At 36.7% G+C, this 19,943-nt stretch overlaps 1 long non-coding RNA gene and 1 other non-coding gene across 4 annotated transcripts in view; both read left to right on the top strand.

Moving 5' to 3' along the window:
- The window catches only part of LOC147584262 (uncharacterized), a 175,108-nt gene that overhangs the window by 132,031 nt on the left and 23,134 nt on the right, over nt 1–19,943 (top strand). For all 3 annotated transcript variants that reach the window (XR_015247185.1, XR_015247146.1, XR_015247112.1), the window contains one exon: nt 4,926–5,152. This is a non-coding gene — a long non-coding RNA (uncharacterized LOC147584262). The remainder of the gene's footprint in view (nt 1–4,925; nt 5,153–19,943) is intronic.
- On the top strand, nt 14,705–14,813 carry LOC112861810 (U6 spliceosomal RNA). Its single transcript, XR_003223703.1, has one exon. It is a non-coding gene; the product is annotated as a U6 spliceosomal RNA (small nuclear RNA).

Raw genomic sequence — 19,943 nt, 5'->3', positions numbered from 1 at the left:
GGAATCATATGTACCATGTCACAACTTCAGTTTGGTCCTATGTCTTCAGTAGTGTGTTTCCAAAATTTATCCATGTAAATCTAGTTCATTCATTTCAACAGGTGCATAGTATCCCATTGTATGAACACACCATGTTTATTCATCCATTCCTTGTTTATGGACATTGGGGTTATTGACCATTTCCCCCTATTTTAAAAAGTGCAGTAAAGAATATCTTTGTGACTTTCCCTTGGCCAAAGGTACAATAATTTCTCTGGGTCTGAAGGATATATCAGAACTTTAATTAATGTGCACATTTGCAGCTTTCCTAGGTATTAGTGTATTTTTCTCCAAAGCATTTGTACCAATTTGTTCTGCCACAGATGGTACATAAATTCTTTTTCCCCATATTCTTTACAACAGTTGGAGTTATTAGCTTTCATATTGTTCTCCCCCAGCCTCTTCATTCCATTGGTGTATAATGATTTCTCCTTGTTTTAATTTGATCCTTATGTTTGCCTGTCTTTTCTTATATTGATTGGTTGCTGAGATCTCTTCTTCAACAAATTGTCTGATTATATTATTTGATTTGTTTCCCTATTGAACTTCTTGCATTAATCATTATTTGTAGGAATTTCACATATATTCTGGATATTCTAGCAATTATATCTTCTCCCAATCTGTGACTTGTCTCAGCATTGCTTATGGTGACTTTCTTGTAGTACAGAAAATTTTTATTGTAATGTGCAATATGATTTATCAATATTTTCCCTTGCATTTATAGTATTCTGCCTTTAAAGAAATCTGCCTTGGATTGATGTCATAAAAATATTCACCTATTTTTTTTAAAGGCTTAAAGCTTTATAGGTATTATAATAATTTTGAACTTATTTTTATGGATGGTGAGAGGTAGAAACCTACTTTTCCTTTTCCTTCATAGATAACCAGTTATTCCAGTGACATTTATTAATCCATATTTTAACTTTTGATTTTTTAATTTAGTTTTTATTTTCTATCAAATGTAGGTACAAAATACAAATACTCAAGAATTCTACAGTCTATTTTAAAAATGAAAAATTGGAGTTCCCTTCTATTTCCTGCACCCCAGATACAAACACTATTTTATTCTTTTAGACTTTATAAAGTAAAAACAAACAAACAAACAAACACTTTTATCTCTTAATAGTATGCTCGTGATAACAGCTCTTAATTTGTCACATCGGGTCATTATTCTTTAACTTTAAACTTTGGAAGATGAGAGGTTTTTTTAGTTTGTTTGCATTCTCCTAAAATAGTGTTACTGTAATTTTGGTTTGATAAATATTCCATATTTACATTACTTCCATTATGTAAACTACTTACAAATGTACTATGTACTACTACAGTTTAATTACTTTTCTTTTCCTGCATATTTTTGGTTTGTTTTTATTGGAGTTATAGTCTTATTTTATTCATATATTTATTTTTTGTGTTCTTAACATAATTAGCTCCAAACTTCCTCTTATGCAAATCTCCTCTCATGTTCAAACACTTCCATTTTCTGACAATGTCATCTTTTAAAAATTATTTTAATTGAGAAAAAATTGACATATAACAAATTAGTTTCAGGTGTCAACATGATTCAATATTTGTATACATTGAGAAATGATAACTACACTGAGTCTAGTTAACATTCATCACCTCACATAGTTACAGTTCTTTTTCTTGTGATAAAAACTTCTAAGATCTACTCTCTTAGAAAATTTCAAATATATAATATGGTATTCATCACAGTCACCATGCTGTACATATATCCCCATGACTTATTTATTTTATAACTGGAAGTTTGTACCTGTTGACTCTGTTCACCCATTTCACCTGTCCCCTAACTCTCCTATATATAAATGAGATTAAATAGTATTTGTCTTTCTCTGTCTGACTTATTTCACTTCATGCTCTCAAGATCCACCCATGTTGTTGCAAATGTCAAGATATTATTATTTTTATGGATGAATAATATCCCATTGTGTATGTGTACATTTTCTTTATCCATTTATCCATTGATGGACACATAAGTTGTTTCCATATCTTGGGTATTATGAATAATACTTCAGTGAACATAGGGATACATATATCTTTTCAAATTAGTGTTTTCATTTTCTTTGGATAAATACCCAGAAGTGGAATTGCTGGACCATGTGGTAGTTCAATTTTTAATTTTTTGAGGAGCCCCAATGTTGTTTTCCACAGTGGCTGCACCAATTTACATTCTCACCAACAGTGTACAACGGTTCCCTTTTCTCCACATCTTCTTCAACACTTGCTGTTTTTTGTCTTTTTTATAACAGCCACTCTAACAGGTGTAAGGTGATATCTTATTGAGGTTTTGATTTGCCAGTATCATCTTTTTAAAGACGTCTGTCTCAAAGCCTTCTCACCCCCAATCTGGACAAGTTGTTCTCTAGGTGGTAAAAAGGCTGGTCTTGAGATCTCCTGTTATCATTCTGGTAATTCCCTTTGCTTCCCTCTTGGGTTAGATTGTTTTATGGATCCCATTCTTCCTTCTCTTGCCTTAATTTCCTTAATTCAGTGTAATATATTCATTAGTAACTTTCTGAGAAAGAGTACATGTTGGATAAAGTTTTGGGGATCTTCTATGTCTGAAAATATCTCTATTCTCTCCGTAACTTGGCAAAGTATAAATGTTTAGATTATTTTGCCTCAGATTACATTTTTCCTCAAAACTTTGAAGGCTTTACTCCATTGTCATACTTTTTAGTAATGCTCTTGAAAAGTCAGAGGCGTTTTGTTCCTAATCTTCAGTAACGGAAGAGTGAAAATATGAAAGAAGGCTTCCTGAGCTGCAGAACATGAGTCCCTCAGTGCTAGAGTGGAGTAGCAATAAAAGAGAATTTGAAAGAAACTAATGTGTGTTCAGTGTCTTCTTCCTGCCTTGGAGAGGTGGGCAGGACAACACACCCATAAGGACCCAGTGTGGAGAGAAGTCAGTAAGTTGGAGGAACCAACATTTTGGAGGTCTGAGGATAAATGAGATTCCTGTGGGCCAAGAGAAGATAAACAGGTTTGTGTCGTCTTCAAAGAACCTCCCTCCTCCCTTCTTGGTAGGCCAGGAGACCCCAGAAGCAAGAGTGTATGGGTGTACTTTTTGGGTCAAGATCTGGGGGGGTTCACAAGAGGTCAACCAAAAGGTGCACTGTTGCAGTGTGGAGGCTCCAAAGTGAGGGGCATCCCTCAAAGGACCCCCAAATTTGGTGCTTGCCACCCAGAGGACACTCACAGCCAGATTTCAGTAGCACCAAGGAGGGCTTAATGGAGATGTTCTCAGTCTTACCAAGTTTGTCTCACAAAGAACCACATTGTAAACACTCTTGGAGGAAGTATTCCAATAAGAAGAAAAGCAATTCTAGGAGACACAGCAAAAGATATGGAAAATAAAGATGATTAGATAAATGTGGTAAAGCTTATTTTGTCCAAAAGATTATCAGAGCCCAAAGGGAAAACAAACAAACAAACAAACAAACCAAAAACTTCTTACCTTTCCAAAAGTAAAATTCTAGATTATAGGATGGGAAATAGAGAAGCAGAGACTAAAGTGTTGAGAGTGTGTCCTAACAACACAGCTTCAAAATCTATACAATGTCATGATTATGTAAGATGTTGTCCCCACCAGAAGCAGTGTCAGAAAATATCAGTGTATTACAATATATTTGTAGTCTTAAAAAATAATATATTCATTTCAAGAGATACAGGAAAATTACTTGATAATTAGTGGTAGCTGGTGGTGAGTAAAGTAGTGGTATGCTGGAAATATAATATTAAATAACCTGCCTCCCCTTCTCTGAAGGCTGGTGAACTTCCTGCAGACAACTCTACCTTGAGTGGGTGGTGGAAAATCTTAACTTTAAATGGAAATGGAGATTTGTTTTGTTTTGTCTTGTCTCACATTGCGTTCTCTAGAAGCAGAGAGTGAGTGTAAAATTCAGAACTAACAAATTTTTGAGGAGTCTTCAGAAAAAGTCATTAAGTTTAAGGATAAGAAAAGTAAAAAAGTGGGGCCAGGGTATGATTTCAGGGTACATGCAACTTTAGTTACACAACAGAATTTTCTCCCCTGGAACCAGGGTCTGACCTCTTGTACCTTTAAAATCAGTTATTGATACATATGTGGGGGGGAGGTAGGGGAGTGGTATCATGACTTCCCAGGAAAGATGGCACTTGTCAGCTGATGGCAGTTCTCCTGAGAGAATTCTCTCAGAGCCATTCATAGGCCATTTTCACAGTAGCTGAGAGAAGAATGTACAAGCCTATAAAACGGGATGAGGGCAGAGTAGTGAGGAATGACAGCTTTTACCACACTGATTCATATATTGACCTGAAAATTCTAGTTTCTGGATTAAAATTGTATTTTACAAATTAAAGTGATTGTAGGATTTTCCACATCATGTGGAAGAACAGGCATGGGATTGCTTATTTTTATCCAGGGGTAGAGGAAGATGTTCTCCAACTAAAAAGGACAGCAAACAAAAACAAAGTGGCTTTTTGTGATTATATCTCATGCATCCTGCATGCTCAATACACCCCATGTATGCACCCCATGTGTGCACACATACACACATACTATGCATGTATGCATATGTACATATTTCATCACATTTTATGTCACACATACATGTTTGCACATGTATACATATATACACATATGCAGACATATTTCATTTACTATCTCATCTTATATTCTATAGATTAGAAAAAAACAAGTGTTATATTCTTTAAATGATTTTATTTACAAGTAGCTACTGTTAACACCAGTATTGTATAAGCATTAAGATCTATATGGCTGTTATTGCCATAGCAAAAGTATAGAAGATACTCACATTTTCTTTTCAGAATTATACTTCTTTGAAATAAAGAAAGTTGAAAAGAGGGCATTTCTTTTTCTGCCAAAGATCTGGAAACACTTTGTCCCTGGATGGACTTTCAGCCAAATGAGGATCTCCATAGGAATGGAAGAAATCACACGCTCTGCTCCAGGATCCTGCATTTGCCAGGTCACATTGCTTTACTTTGGATTTCTACCATCCGAGAGAAGGTCAGTCCAAAGACCTGAGACCTACCATGGTGCTGCAGATTGCTGAGCAATGCCAGGGAATATGTCCTCTTGCATCTTTGCCAGGTAAGGATCTGAAGATGAGATGTTTGCATCCCCGGTGCCTCACATTTTGTGCCAGACCAGGACTGCACTGCAAGAAGTCTCTTTGCCAATTTTCCTTTATTAAGAAGATACTCCCTTCCATGCCCAAGAATAATATTATGGAAAAGGATAACCATTTAGCTATGTTTGACCATGGTCCTAAGGAATTCAATGGGATCCCACAGAATTCCAAACTACACATTTTTTAATTCACAAGTAAAGGATGAAAGGTATGTCAATGGACATGATAACAGAAAATGCATAGTTCTTTAGAATGCTTTACAACGTCACCAGAATGCCAAGCATCTGTGTCTTGATGGATGTCATATACTATGGGTATATACATAGTATGCTAGCCTTATATTTTGAGCAATAATGAAACATACTTGGGAAATTGTGAAAGCAAAGCTGACCATTAAGGACTTGGCATTTCATTTTGCTGTATGGAAAGACATTTAGCATGTGGTTTTACACCCAGCATTTGGGAGTTTTTCCAAGCTCAGTGGTCCTATACACAGTCAACATCCTCTCTTCTAGAGTTTAGATAGCCCCACTAGCATTCAGAATCTTCAGGCCCACACTGAACCATTATTTTAAAGCACACTTTTTAGTGCCAGACAACAGGCAAACACTAGTGAAGTTCCAGGGAGAGGCATGTTTATTTGTTTTCTGCGGTTCAGAAACCATTTCCGTTTGCTTGAATAAGACACTGTCTAAAAGCAACTTCCTTTCTTTTCCCATGGCTCCTTGAAATGGCAAATTAGTAAAATTATCAGGGCTACTGGTATGAGAATGAATGAGAGGTGATCTCATTTTGGAGGAGGCAAGGAACAAAATATTTGAAAAATTAACATAAATCCATTCTATGAGACTCAAGATTGTGTTTTTGGGGGGTCTTTGATAATTCCTCTCTCCCCTCCCTTGATAAACACACACACACACACACACACACACACACACACACACCTTGGTTCTAATACTGCATTATTAAGATGATTCATCTCAGGCTGAAGTTCTGTCTTTTAGCCTGTATCACTACTCAGGAGAGGTCATGAGTTCAAAGAAAACAATGAACAATGAAGTCAAATTAACAAACAAATGAGTTAAGTTGCTGAAAAGAAAACTTTGTTTATATGTGAATCTCTGTGTACAGAGAGACCTGGTACATCAATACTAGACTGTTAATCAGAAAATCTGGATTCTGAACCCTTCCCTGACACCCATGTGACTTTGGGTGAGACCCATAATCACACTAAGCCTCATATCCACTTCTGTAAAATGCTGAAACTAATTACCTGCTTTACTAACTCCAAAGAATTATAGCTAAGTGTCAAATGAGATAGCGTGTGAAAATATGTCATGAACTGCAAAGTACTTTACTAATATAAAATACCAGTAGGACATAAATATGTTAAAGCTAAAAATTGAATTTGTTTTCTTAACTTTTGTCCCTTCCTATTTATTTCTTGTGCCACGAGGCCTCCATTTTCTCAGTTCCTACTCATAACTGGTCTGCCTCCAGTCCCATCGTTCAAAATCATTTGGTCTCTCCTTTAATTTGAAGGCAGATAAATCTTAAATTACCATTTTCCAGGGAAATGTCTTAACTCTTGGAAGCCACTTGAGTCCCATATGGTATTTTAAAATAATAAAAATAAGATGCCCACAGTAAAGGAATAATGTGGATGCTAATGTAACCAAGATGTCAGTTTAGATCTCTCCTTTGCTTGACAATCTGGAGATCTGAATAAGTTGATTCCTACTCCCAATTCCATAGCCCACAATTGATCAAAATAATGTCATATACATTAATACATTATTGAGAGCATATTTCTTGACGATTGCTAGGTTGATCTGGACCTTTTTCTTTTAATTTTTTTTTTCAACGTTTTTTATTTTATTTTTGGGACAGAGAGAGACAGAGCATGAACGGGGGAGGGGCAGAGAGAGAGGGAGACACAGAATCGGAAACAGGCTCCAGGCTCCGAGCCATCAGCCTGGAGCCTGACGCGGGGCTCGAACTCATGGACCGCGAGATCGTGACCTGGCTGAAGTCGGACGCTTAACCAACTGCACCACCCAGGCGCCCCAGGACCTTTTTCTTTTAAATGACGGAAACTCAACTTTAAAATATCTTTAAAAAGTAAATAGGTTCACTTATACAACTAAAAAATTGAAATGTATGACTTTAGGCATGGCTAGATCTAGTGACTCAAATTGTATCAACAGAATTCTGTCTTCTTTTTGCTCTACTTTCCTCTGTTTTGTCTTCACTCTTGGGCAGTCTCTCTTCATGTGATAGACATCCTGATGAAGGCAGCCTGAATTAACTAGGATTTATTAGCAGTTAATTACTGCTGCAAATAACAAAAAAGTAAAATAGAAATGGCTTAAACAAGGTATTTCCCTCTCACATTTGGGTCTAGATGTAAATAATGTATGGCTTGTAAGACATCGATGTCCCATGAAGTCTTCAGGTACCCATTCTTACAACTTTCTGAATAGCCATCCCTCAGTAAGCCATTGGTGTAATACTAGGAAAGCTTTTTAGTTTCCATGACTCTTGTAAATATTCATCATAACTGCAATATAACCACATATTGTCTTTTTAAAAAAAATCATTGTGAGGTTATCACAACTCTAGGAATATTTACTAAATATGTTACTTAAAATATTGCTAATTTTGTCAGGTTAGTGCTTTTCAGTCTTGGCTGCTACTCCTTAGAATCACCTAAAAGATTTTAAGAAAAAAATTGATTCCAAGATTTCATTGTTGACCAATTAAATCAGAGTATCCAGGGAATGGGGCCTGGTTTGTTTGTTTGTTTGTTTGTTTATAGTTTTCATCATGTTAGCCTCCACAAGCAACTAAAATTAACATTGATTGAAGCCTAGGTTGGTTAATTGGTCTTCCCTAAACAAAATTTATCCAAAACGGAGTATGAAAGACACAATGGCTCAAATGTAAAGTGGTTCTTTGCCTTGTATCTAGGCACATACATGACTTAGGTGTTCTCTAATATCTCCATCATCTGCACATGCAATAACTCCAAGTATCTTCCTAGCTGAGGGTATTTGGATTCACTCTCAAGAAGGATCCAAACCTCCCTGTCTTTCCCATCTCTCTGACCTTTTGATTGGCAGGGCTTTTTCTGTTGTTTGAGCTGTGTGGTTCATCCTTGCTGATGAATAGTCTTAGCATCATTTCCATCTTGTCTAGACTAAAGCTCAACGCAGCACACACTGTTTAACAATTGAAAGAAATACCCTGATCTCAGCCCTGTCCTAGGACATGCTTCTGAAGCTCCTCCTATTTGTCTTTATACATATGCAGAAGCCCCTTGGAGCCCAGAACTTGGCCTTATACCAAGCATCTGTATCTTGCTTGTCCAGTGTCATAAATCCACCAGTGCACCTGTTTATTTAACTTGGTTCCTTTCTCAAATGACTTCACCAAATGTTAGTAACTGAAGGTCAGGTTCAGAAAAAAATTATTTTTATGGTCTGATCAGCATATTCAAGGACAGAAACCTAATGAATGAAATATTTGTGTCTCCCCATCTCTTTTCTTCAGCCATTGTTTAGAAAGCACCAGATTGGACTCTAATGAAAATGGGAGGCACCAGTTTAGAGGCAGAATCTGCATGAGCTATTGGGAGGGATGTGAGAATCATGAGCTGTCCTCTTCTGCAGCTGCTTACTATTAGCTCTAAAAGGAATGAACTTAGTGTTTCACTGAGAAGAAAAGGAAAGAAAGAGCAGGGGGTGGAAGTGTAGGATAGCATGCTATCTTTACAAAACTGTTTTGGTGTAACTGATGAAGGAGAAGGATAAAGTTGATCCACCCATTACCATCAGGGTCAGAGTCTGCTAAAATAACTATTGGTTGAATCTCTACCTGCTTTCTCACTGCAATTGTAAATCAAATCCTGATGGGCTGGAGAGTTTCAGATACCTCTAACCTGTTAGGAATCCTGGAGGGCTAATAATCAGGTGTCCTTTTGCCCATGTCACACTCCTATGCCACAACACCCCTGCAGCTAACCAGTATAGGGTTAAGTTTTTGCTGAGTTCCTTTGTCAAGGGTGAGAGGGGACTCTGTTCTAGGCCTCCCAAAAGCTGCCTCTAGGAGCCAGGTCTTTTCATAGAGGCAATGTGGTGGGGAAAGAGCCTGTCTTTGAAGCCTGATAGATCTGCAGTTTCCTGGTTGTGAGGGAACAAGTGAAAATGACTAATATTGTGTAAAAGGGGCTCAGTAAATGATACCTGTAGCCATAGTAATCACATAGGATAGAAAATAAGATACCAGGAGGGAAATCATAAACGCAAAGTGGGTGCTGAGACAACAGACACATCAGCAGGGCAATTTAATTTAGGAAGTGATCAAAGAGGAAAGAAAACTGAGAAAGGGTGGTACCTATTGTTTTAGAGGACTTGAATTTATTCATTTTTTTCTTCTTGAATCTTTTCATCTTCATGGAAAGTGAAAATGGGTTGATTCTGACGGCAGTAATCTTTGACTACCCATAACCTAGTCCCTTTGCACAGGTCAGCAAAAAAAATAGTACTACAAGGGAACTCGTTCGTTCTTTTTTTTTTTTTTTTTTTCAACATTTATTTATTTTTGGGACAGAGAGAGACAGAGCATGAACGGGGGAGGGGCAGAGAGAGAGGGAGACACAGAATCGGAAACAGGCTCCAGGCTCTGAGCCATCAGCCCACAGCCTGACGCGGGGCTCGAACTCACGGACCGCGAGATCGTGACCTGGCTGAAGTCGGACGCTCAACCGACTGCACCACCCAGGCGCCCCCTTTTTTTTTTTTTTTTTTTTTTTTAATGTTTATTTTTTGAGAGAGAAGGAGAGAGAGTGTGCAAGTGGGGAAAGGAGAGAGAGAAAGAGGGAGAATCTTTCTGAAGCAGGCTCCAGAATCTGAAGCAGCTCCAGGGGCTGAGCTGTCAGCACAGAGCCTGACACAGGGCTCAAACCCCCTGAGCCAAAGTCGAATGCTCAACCAACTGAGCCACCCAGGTGCCCCAGGACCTGGTTCTTTCTAATTATAACTCTGACCCCACTTAACTGCTTATACTATTATAAATAATTTACTGTTTTGAGTCTTGGTTTCCTCATCTGTAAAGGTGGTGAGAAATGCATGTCTTTTTCCCAGGGGGTTTCAATTTTTTCACTTCAATTTATTCACTTCAATTTATTCACTTCAATTTATTCACTTCACAAATAATCTATTGTCCTCTATGCACCAAACACTGTTCTAGATGCTGGGGATATAGAATTGAACAATTCAGGGTAACATCCCTGCTTTTATGGAGTGACATTTTAGCAGTAGGACAAAGATAATAAAGACATAAAAAAATAAATGTCTAATATATCAGGTATCTGTTAGGATGTCCTTGGAACCACAGTAGAGGGGACAGCCATCTTGCCAGCACAACCGAAGGAAAAGCCCCTAGTAGCTGCCAGAACGAATTGGAGGTCAACCAATCACCGAGCGACAGCACGACCTGACTCGAAAAAGGCCCACCCGAACCTAAACCCCTAACCGCTGCAGCTTAAAAACCCCACCCCACCACACCTGGGTGCGACTTCCCTGACTCCTCTCTCTCTCTCTCCGTGAGTCATGGAACCTCGCCCAAGACCTTAGTTCCCAAATAAAGCCTTTGACGGCTAAAATTTTTTAGCCTCTGACTCCTATCTTTACCCTGCCTTATGCCTGACCCTAACGGTATCAACAATTGCCATGAAGAAAATAGATAGCTAAAGGGGATAGATTTACTGAAAAAGCTTTGTAAACTATTAAGACCTATACAAACTTAAGATTTTGCCCTATTTCAGGCTTGATTAACAGGATTAAACTCAAGGTGTTTGGCACTGGAGAGTGCATTAGATTTTTCCTTACAAGAGAAGTTCCTGTTACTGCCCTTTGTAAGTTCAATGTTTTTTAGAAGGTTCTTTTCCCCACCTTTACCTAAGTCCTTATATCGGCATGAGGCTTCTAGGAAAGGACTCAGCCTCTTTAAAATAGAGACAAATTTAAATATATCTAGGATTTGAATGTTTCCTGAATCTTAATTTCAATCTTTATGTCATTGGAAAGTTCTTTTTTCTTATTTTGCCTAATCGCTATTTTGGATTTCTCTGTTCTTCTTTTTCTTTCTTTCTATCTTTCTTTTTTTTTGTGAACTACTCAGTGCTTTATTTTATTTTTGTCTGTTGAAGATAGAATCATTATCTTTATAGGTGCTCTGTGTTAAATATTAATCTTCAATAGAGGTTGCACTCAGTTCATTTTATGTAATTTCTTGATTAATGTTAAAAGCACACTTCTCAAACATTTATGAATGAACCTTTAAATGCAAGGCATGTCTTTGAATAGAGAGAATAGCGAACCACTCTGTTCTTTCACTGGGTTGGACACAACTGAATTAAAAGTGAGGCTGAGAAGCCAGTTGCAGATTTTAACACAAAAACAGAGGCTTCTCACCTAAGAGTCTGAGTACTTCCAACTCCAACTGGAAGGACTGCGTCCATATAATATGAGTTGCCTTTGGGCATAAGTTAATGGAATTCAAATGAATTTAGATACTCATTCCATTTAGCTGGACTACTTTAAAATGGAAACTCCTACTGTTAAAATTCAATAGTAACTGTTCATTATCTCTCATTCTAAGATGCTTTAAATGCTTTTTAGACTGCCTCTAGTTGCCACAAGCTAGGTGACCAACAGAAGCATTCCCTAAGCCTGTTTAGCAGTGACAAAACATTACCTTTTTCTTGAAGGTCAAGGAGGGGTTGATGGATGGATGTTGTGAGCATTTCCTATACCTTTTTCTTGGACTCAAAGAACAAATATTAAAATAGTTGATAAGAATGTTTTATAAAAGAATGTGCCCCTAAAGTGAGAGGCAGGATATGGACTGTATCGTGACTTTGAAAACACCGTATTTTGCACCAGTAATCAATATTATTAGCTTTAAATTATCCTCAAAGTTTAAATCTGGGGATTTTTCTCTAAGTTAGTTTCTCTAAAAAATGTTTGATTTGTCTGAAATGGAGAGGACCCTTGCATTTTTATTTTTAAAAATTGTTAAGAAGGGCAGAAATTAAGATAATATTGAGATCCTAACACTTGAAATCCCATTTAATAGTCTCTGTATGAGGGTATTTTTTAAAGTAACAATTCATTATCGTTTCCCTGCTTCCACCTATTCTTTTTTAATTTTTTTTTAATTAAGAGAATTAAAGGTTTTATTTATTTACAGTTTGTTAACAGAAAATAAAATTCTACATGATACAAACACCAAAATAAACACTGATTTAACTAGGCATTTAAATATTTGCTGAAACATTATCGATTTCTTTCTCAAATCCTACTTAAAAAATTAATTACCTACTTTCAAAAGTAGAATTTTTTTTAATGTTTGTGTGTGTCATTTCCAGCATGAAACTTGCCTTTTAAAGCTAAGGCTCAGAGACAAATGATCCGTTCCATTTTTTCTTTCTTATTTTCTTACCTTTCCTGTCCAGTTCTCAACAAGCTGTGTATTCGTGTACCTGAAGGACAAGACAAACATCTTTTTTGAATAAAGCTGTGCTATACAATTTGCTGGCATACGTGAGAGGAATTCTCTCAGGCACATTCTTTTTTCCCCATTTCCTCCCACTATCTTGACCAGAGGTTCTCCCTACCCAAACTCCAATCTCATAATCTGAAAAGAAAAAGAAAACATTGTTCCAGCTCATTCTGGTTTGAAAAATAGGTCTTTGAGTGCTATTTACAGAGTCATTTCCATGACAATATCAAAGCCTTCAATTTCTATTCAGTGTTAAAAGAGGAAAATCTCTTATTCAAGTGACCCTTCAGACCTGTATTTTATCCAAGGTGTGAGATCCTTGTGAAATGAGCCCATAAAGAAAATGGTTAGGAAAAACCAATAAGCACACTCTGGGATTCTTTCCTGGGGTGTTGGGTTCCATGTAACCGTCAGCTTTATTTGCATTAATCCTCTATTGAATGTAAGAATTAGAGAAAGCTCTTTAAATGAGGACATTGAAACTTTTTCTACCTCTGTTCTAGATTCTATTGAAAGTCTAGGCACATCTAAAAAATAAAATCACATTTGTATAGGTAGTGGCACTTACAAGAGATCAAAAAGTTCAAATAACTGAGGAATTTGCAAGATGAGTATTTCAAGTGCAGTCATATCTGTTGTCTCTTTAATAGTGATGAAAGTCATCCTACAAAAGGAGTATTTTTGGTAGCCTTAGAAACAGAAACCCTTTTTCTGGTGGGATTTTTGAGTACTAATTCTGCTGTTGGAATTATCCAAACACTGAAGATAGTGAAATAAGACATGAATATGCTAAACTTTAAAAACTTTTACTTTCAAAAAGCTGTTTTGAGTTTCAGATGGAATTTCCATCCTTTTCTTATTTTGTGGGAAGGATTTTGGCTATTAAACTGCACAGGGAATCTGACCCTTAAGAGCACGAAAATCTTGGATGCACATTGAACTAATGCTATAAATTTTCTTATATGTCTACAGATACTTTGGAGGAAATTATATGGGACAAGGGGACCGGTTCTTCACCCATTCCTCTGCCATTTGTAAAGTAAAAAGTACCTTTGAACAGAGTTTCATAATAATTGCATAATTATTTTTGTTTTCTCATCAATGCCAGCCTGCTGCTGGTGAGGTACAGCAGTACTGAAAACAAGTCATTGGAGAACTGAATTCTAACAACTTAAAAAATACTGTTTCTCCTTTCAGATTTGCAAAAAAACTATTTTAAAAATTTCTGAGCAGTGACACTTTAAAAGAAGTAAACTACAGGCCAATATCTCTGCTGAACATATATGCAAAAATCCTCCATAATGTATTAGCAAACTGAATCCAAAAATACATTAAAAAAATTGTTCACCTCGATCAAGTGGGATTTATTCCAGAGATGCAAGAATGCTTCATTATTGGCAAATCAATCAACGTGATACATCACACCAATAAAAGAAAGAATAAAAACCATATGATCACTTAAATAGATGCAGAAAAAGCAGTTGACAAAGTACAACATTCATTCATGATAAAAACTGTCAACATGGGGTGCCTCTGTGGCTCAATTGGGTAAGCTTCTGACTCTTGATTTAGGCTCAGGTTATGATCTCATGGCACCTGAGTTTGAGCCGCCTCAGGCTGTGCTGTCCCTCTCTTTCTGCCCCTCTCCCATGCATGTGTTTGTGGGTGTGCTATGTGTTTGTGGATGCACGCAGGTGCTCTCTCAAAATAAATAAATAAACATTTGAAAAAAGACCTGTCAATAAAGTAGGTTTAGAGGGAACATACCTTAATATAATAGAGGCCAAATATGAAATACCCACAGGTTATGTCATACTCAACGGGAAAACTGAGAGCTTTTCCTCTAAGATCAGAAACAAGACAAGGATGTCCGTCCACTCTTACCCCTTTTATTCAACATAATACTGGAAGTCCTAGCCGCAGCAATCAGACAGCAAAAAGAAATAGTGCTTGCTTCTGCAGCACATAAAATAAAATATTGGAATGATACAGGGAAGATTAGCATGGCCTCTGTGCATGAAAGATATACAAATTCATGAAGTGTTCCATATTAAAAAAAATCAATCAATCAATCAAAGGCATCCTAATTGGTAAGGAAGATATAAAACTTTCACTATTTGCATATGACATCATATTGCATATAGAAAACCCTAAAGAATCCGCTAAAAAACTACTAGAACTAATAAATAAATTCAATAAAGTCATAGGACACGAAATTAATATTCAGAAACTAGTTACATTTTTATACATTAATGATGAAGAAGCAGAAAGAGAAATTAAGAAAGCAATCCCACTTACAAGTGAACTTAAAAGAATAAAATACCTAAGAATAAACTTAACCAAGGAGGTGAAAGATCTAAAACACTGATGAAAGAAATTAAAGATGACGCAAATAAATGAAAGATGTTCCATACTCCTGGATTGGAAGAACCAATATTATTAAATTGTACATACAAGTCAAAGCAATATGCAAATTTAATTCAATCTTTATCAAAATACCAACAGCATTTTTCACAGAACTAGAACAAATAATCCTAAAATTTTTATGAAACCACAAAAGACCCCAAATAGTCAAAGCAATCTTGGAAAAGAAAAATAAAGCTGGAGGTATCACAGTCCCAGGTTTCAAGATATACTACAAAGCTGTGGTTATCAAAACAGTATGGTACTGACACAAAAATGACATAGATTAATAGAATAGAATAGAAGTCCGAGAAGATAAAGCCAGGCTTATATGGTCAATTAATCGATGACAAAGGAGGCAAGAAGATACAATGGGAAAAAGACACTCTCTTCAACAAGTGATGCTGGGAAAACTGGACCACTTTCTAACATCATACACAAAAATCAACTCAAAATGGCCGAAGGACCTAAATGTGAGAAGTGAACTATAAAATTCCTGGAAGAAAACAGAGGCAGTAATCTCTTTGATACCAGCTGTAGCAAATTTTTCTAGATAGTCTCCTCAGGCAGGGGAAATAAAAGTCAAAATAAAAAGCTTTTGCATAGTGAAAGAAAGCATCAACAAAAGACAATCTACTAAGTGAGAGGAAGTATTTGCAAATGATATATCCAATAAGGGGTTAATATCCAAAATATATAAAGAATTTATAGAACACTGAAAAACCCACAAATAATCCAATTAAAAATGGGCAGAAGATCTGAATAGACATTTTCTCAATGAAGGAATACAAATGACCAACAGAAATATGAAAAAATGATCATCACTCATCATCAGGGAAATGCAAATCAAAACCACAATGAGATATCACCATGGACCTGTCAAAATGGCTAAAATCGAAAACACAAGAAATAGCAAGTATTGGCAAAAATGTAGAGAAAAGGAATCCTTTTGCATTGTTGGTAGAAATGCAAGCTGGTGTAGCCACTGTGGAACATATTATGAAGGTCCTTAAAAAATTAAAAATAGAATTACCATATGATCCAGTAATTCCACTACTGGAATTTCTTTATCCAAAGAAAATGAAAACACTCATTGGAAAAGTTATATGGACCCCTATGTTTATTCCAGCATTATTTACAATAGCCAAGATATGGAAGCAGCCTAAGTGTCCATCGGTAGATGGATGGGTAAAGAAATAGCAGGGGCACCTAGGTGGCTCAGTCAGTTAAGTGTCTGACTTCGGCTCAGGTCATGATCTCGTGGTTCATGAGTTTGAGTCCCGCATTGGGCCCTGTGCTGAGGGCTTGGAGCCTGGACCTTGCTTTGGATTCTGTGTCTCCCTCTCTCTCTGCCCCTCCCCTGCTCAGCTCTGTCTCTCTCTGTCTCTCAAAAATAAATAAATGTTAAAAAAAATTTTAAGAAATAGTAGACACACACACACACACACACACACACACACACAGAGTGGAATATTAGTCAACCATAAAAAAGAGTGAAATCTGGCTATTTGTAAAAACAGGGATGGACCTAGAGGGTATAATGCTAAATGAAATAAGTCAATCAGAGAAACCATGTGATTTCAATCATATGTGGAATTTAAGAAAACAATTGAACAAGGAAAAAAAGAGACAAACAAAAAACCCCAGACTCTTAAATACAGAGAACAAAGTGGTAGTTGTCAGAGGGGAGGTGGGTGGGAGCATGGGTGAAATAAGTGAATGGGATTAAGAGTACACAGCATGATGAGCACTGAGCAATGGATAGAATTGTTGAATCATTATATTTTATACTTGAAACCAATATAACACTGTATATTAATTATACTTGAACAAAAAAATTTCTGAGGAGTGATTCAGCTGCACAGAATGAAGCGATAAAATAGTAATCATATAATCATGAATAGATTAATATTGACTCCAAAGTCTATGTACTAAAATAATAAATGTATACAGTTTTAAATTATTTATTTATTTATTTATTTATTTGAACTATCTCATTTTCCAAAGGACTAGGACACTATGGGTATATGACTATATTACAAGGACAAGTAAAATACTATTCTTGAATACATGAAGCAAAATTTTTTAGCTTATTCCATTTGTATGGCTTGGACAAAGTTGACTTTTTTTTTTCTACTTCTATGTTATGCATATGATATTTCTGTTGTAAATATTTTGCTCAAAATATTTTAAATTTGCCTTGTGTTCAAAAAGGAGACCACTTTATTGGAGATAATGTGCTTAGTGGAGTGAACATAGGTTTTGGAGTCAGGAATTTCAATGCTGGCTTTACTAAATATTATTGGGTAAGTTATTTAACCTTTCCAACTCTGAAATTTCACATGTAAAAATTAGAAATAATGCACAATTTTCAGTTCTTTGGGGGAGACAAATGAGATGAAAAAAATGTGCCTAGTATAGTGCTTAACATGCAAGTGATTTATTTTATTATTGTTCCTATTCTTTTTAAAAAAAAAAATGTTTCAACATTTTTATTCAGAGAGAGAGAGAATACCAGCAGGGGAGGGGCAGAGAGAGAGAGGGAGACACAGAATCCAAAGCAGACTCCAGGCTCAGAGCTGTCAGCACAGAGCCCAACACAGGGCTCAAACCCACAGACCGTGAGATCATGACCTGAGCCACTCAGATGCCTAACAGACTGAGCCACCCAGGAACCCCAATTGTTGCTATTTTTAATAGAAGAGTCTACTACATAATTTTGTTTAAAACCTTCTTTGAAGACTTTTTTAAAAAAATTGAGTTGACTAAATGTAGTGGCCAAATGGATTAAGTTACCAAATTGTTTTGTTTTATGTAGATAAAATTAAGCTTTCATTGTGCTGTTTGTGTTTTACCTACCTTTCCACGGTTATATGCAGGCTTGGGGGCCTTATGCAATACCAGGGCACAGATGCGGGAGTAGAAAAATTCTCTTTTAGTTATTGGTAAACACCAGTTGCTGCTGGTAATTCTCTGGACAGAGATCAGGAAAAACTCCATTCTCCTTGCCGGGTCCTAAGTTAGTTGACTATTTTCATAAAGCAGTGAGTGGAAGGTTAGGATTTTAGGAAACGGATATTAATCAGAACAGTTTTGTTCTGGGGTTTTTTGTTTCTTTCTTTCTTGGTGTTTTTTTTAATTTTTTGTGTGTGTACTTTTGTTTGTTTTTGTTTTTGTTTTTTTTTGAGAGAGAGAGAGAAGAGTGAATGGGGAAGAGGGGCAGAGAGAGAGAGAAAATCTCAAGCAGGCTCCATGCTCAGTGCAGAGCCCAATGTGGTGCTTGATCCCACAACCCCATGATCATGACCTGAGTGGAGACCAAGAGTCAGTTGCTCAATCAACTGAGCCACCTAGGTGCCCCAATCAGAAGAATTTTTATAGCAATGCCTCTTTTATTTTCCACTGAAAATAAAATTAAAATCAGATATATCCATACTGGTTTCTCAGTGCTTTACTGACGAGGTTTCATGTTTTATTTTTTTTTTTGGTCTAAGCAACAAAGATGAAGATTTCTATATCCACATGATATGGGTATGATAGCCTTTGGGAAATGGACGAAAAAGTTCATTCAGAGTTAAGTTTAAAAAACACAACCTATACACTGCTTCCTTTTCACAGTGAGGTGAACTCCTTTTCTCTTTTATATCTGATATGATTGACAGGGATGACATTTATTAGAATGTTTTTTTTTTTCATTTGGGTCAAACATCCTTTATTATGTAGTGGAAATATTACAAAGCAGCAAGCTGTGATAGTCAACCTTCAAGGTGGTGTCTAATGAGCCATACCCTCTGGTATTCTTGATCCTATGTGATCTCCTCCCATAATCAGTAGGCTTGACCTGTGTAACCAATAGGATCTTGAGGGAGTTACAATGTACAGTTTCTGAAGCTTGGTCATAAAAGACATTGTGGCTTCTGCTTTGCCTTCTCTTCAACCTCTCTCCTGAGGGAAGCCAGCCACCATGTTATGAGAACCCTCAAGCAACTCTGTGGAGAAGAGGAATTGAGGCCAATTGTTAACAGTAAAGGTGCACTTGCTAGTCATGTGAGTGAACCATCTTGAAGTGGGATCTTTCAAACATAGTTGAGCCAAAATGACATGACCAAGACACTCTGATATTCTTGACCTACAGAAACCATGCAAGATAATAAATAATTTCTATAATTTTAAGCCATTAAGTCTGGGGATAATTTGTTATTGCAGCAGTGGCTACCTAATACACAAGCATATAAAAATTCTTATGAATAGATGTAAAGGCTTTGTCTAATAATAATCTTTGTCTAATAATCCTTTTTTTTCTTCCCTGGGTAATATATACAGATTATCTTTTGGGAATGGAATGGCTCAAGTTTTGTGGTCCTGCACTCTTTAAATGACAGTCCATCTTTGCCAAGTTCATTTTTTTCTCCGGAAGACAGATTTAGCACATGTCAAATGACCAAGAGTTTTAGTCAGCTGAGTCAAGACAGTATAAAATTCTATGTGTGTCCATGTGGCTCTCTTAGCTTCTCCATCTCTTTCTCTTACTTCTGTGCTAGTGTTGGTGGAGATGAGTGAGTGGGGCACAGGAAAATTTTTGCTGTTTTTGTGCCAAGCCTTGGGATAAGGAAGCACTAGAGACTCTGGGTTTCTGTATTCTCATCTTAAACTCATTACAGTTATGCCTTCTCTCCAAGGACCCATCGGGTCTTCCTTATAGGACTTTCCAAAATGTCTCCTATTGTCTCTCTCTTGTGTGGTAGAGGTGGTAGGTGGAGGTGGTAGGTATGGAATTTTTCT

The sequence above is a fragment of the Puma concolor genome, chromosome A1 (assembly GCF_028749965.1).
Source record: "Puma concolor isolate L17-30 chromosome A1, mPumCon1.1.hap2, whole genome shotgun sequence".
NCBI lineage: Eukaryota > Metazoa > Chordata > Mammalia > Carnivora > Felidae > Puma > Puma concolor.
This window is presented reverse-complemented; position numbering and strand designations above follow the sequence as displayed.